Source organism: Mandrillus leucophaeus, unplaced genomic scaffold, assembly GCF_000951045.1.
Source record: "Mandrillus leucophaeus isolate KB7577 unplaced genomic scaffold, Mleu.le_1.0 Scaffold452, whole genome shotgun sequence".
NCBI classification, from domain to species: Eukaryota; Metazoa; Chordata; class Mammalia; order Primates; family Cercopithecidae; genus Mandrillus; species Mandrillus leucophaeus.
In genome coordinates this window covers 862,435-864,357 of record NW_012104832.1, presented here as the reverse complement: position 1 = coordinate 864,357, position 1,923 = coordinate 862,435, and the positions used below count along the sequence as shown (strand labels likewise).

The 1,923-nt window shown below is 49.0% G+C and overlaps 1 pseudogene; it reads right to left on the bottom strand.

Annotated features, from left to right (window-relative positions):
* Positions 1 to 396: 396 nt before the first annotated feature.
* Positions 397 to 1,642, bottom strand: LOC105549700 (annotated as a pseudogene).
* Positions 1,643 to 1,923: the final 281 nt, after the last annotated feature.

Sequence of the window (1,923 nt, the reverse complement as noted above, 5' to 3'; positions counted from 1 at the left end):
ATTTTTTGGTGAGACAGAGTCTTGTTCTGTTGCCCAGGATGGAATGCAGTGGTGCCATCATGACTCACTGCAGCCTTGACCTCCCAGGCCTAGGCAGTCTTCCACCTCAGCCTCCTGAGTAGCTGAGACCACAGGCATGTGCCACCATGTCCAGTTATTTTTTTTTTTTATATCCAAGGTCTCATTCTCTCACCCAGGCTTCAATCCTGCCTATAGAATGAGAAAAAATATTTGCAAATCATTTATCTGATAAATGGTTAGTATCCAGAATATACAAAGAACTTCTGCAATTCAACAACAACAAAAAGGCAAGCAACTTGATTTTATTTTTTTGTTTTTGACCTCTGAACTTTTTATTGGCCTCCAGCTCCCAAAAGGTACCTTGCTTCTGCTGGCTTAATGTCTCAAAACTTTCATGTCATTGATCTCAGACACCACTTTGCTGTCCACTATCTTGCAGGTGGTGATCTTTTGGATGGTTTGCATGAAGTTGCTGTTGTCCAGGGCATCACCAAGATTGAAGTCCTCCCCGTCATCCAACAGGCCATGGTAGGTGGCAATCTCATACTCCTGGGCCTGATACTGCCCCTCTGCCTGGGATGCAGCAGGACTACTTCCAGGTGTAGCAGGACCCTGTCGAGCTGCATAGTGTAGCGGGCCTCCACCTCCCTCAGGCTGTTCTTCAAGCTGACCTTCAGATTTCTCATCGAGTCCAGGTCGATCTCCAAGGACTGGACTGTACCTCTCAGCCCTGTGAACGTCATCTCAGCAGCTCTGATCTTGGAGGACTGTACAGTGACCACTGTGGTGCTCTTCTCAATCTGCTGGGACCAGTACTTGTCTAGTTCCTCTCGGTTCTTTTGAGACAGCTCATCGTATTGGGCCTGGTTGTCTGCCATGATCTTGCTGAGGTCCTGAGATTTGGGGGCATCTACCTCCACAGTCAACCCAGAGCTGGCAATCTGGGCTTGCAGGCTTTTTACTTTCTCTTCATGTTCTTCTTCATGAAGAGCAACTCCTCCTTGAAAGCCTCAATCTCTGTCTCCAGCCGCAGCCAAGTGACATTGGTGTCATCTATGACCTTGCAGAGCCCATGGATGTTGCTTTCCACAGACTGGCACATGGCCAGCTCTGTCTAATACCTGACTCTAAGGTCATCAGCAGGAAGATGAGCATTGTCAATCTGCAGAACGATGCAAGAATTGTCCACAGTATTTGCAAAGATCTGAGCCCTCAGGTCCACATGGTCTTGAAGTAATGTCCCCAGCCTCTGACCTGGGGTCCGTTATTCTCCAGGTACTCCCAGATTTTGTTCTCCAGCCTCCAATTCTTAGTCTTCACGCTCCTCACCCTGTCCACGAGGAAGGCCAGGCAGTAGTTCAGGCTTTGCATGGTCTTCTTCTCATTCTGGATGCCCCCCCATTCCTGCCAGACCCCCACCCATCCCTGTGGCCAGGCCACCAGACCCCAAGCCGTCCCAGCAGCTGGTGGAGCAGGACACGGAGATCCGGGAACCAGAGCCCTCTGCGCCTGCATAGACACTGGCAGCTGTTCTGATCGGTTGGGCGCCGTAGCTGAGTGGCTGGGCAGAGCCCAGGGACCCATATTTGGTGGAGAAGGTGGAACGAGTGGTGAAGCTCATGCTGTCCGGGAGGAGAGCAAGAGGACAGGACTCAGGTTTTGCCAACAATGCAACCTGATCTTAAAATGGGTAAAGGACTTGAAAGCTGTTTCTCCAAAGAAGAGATACAAGATACTAATGAGCAGGTGAAAAGATGCCCCACATCACTAATCATTAGGGAAGTGTAAATCAAAACCACAACAAGATACCCCCTTATACGCAACGCAATAGCTATCATTAAAAACAACAACAACAGAAAATAACAAGTGTTGGTGAGGATGTGGAGAAATTGAAACACTTCT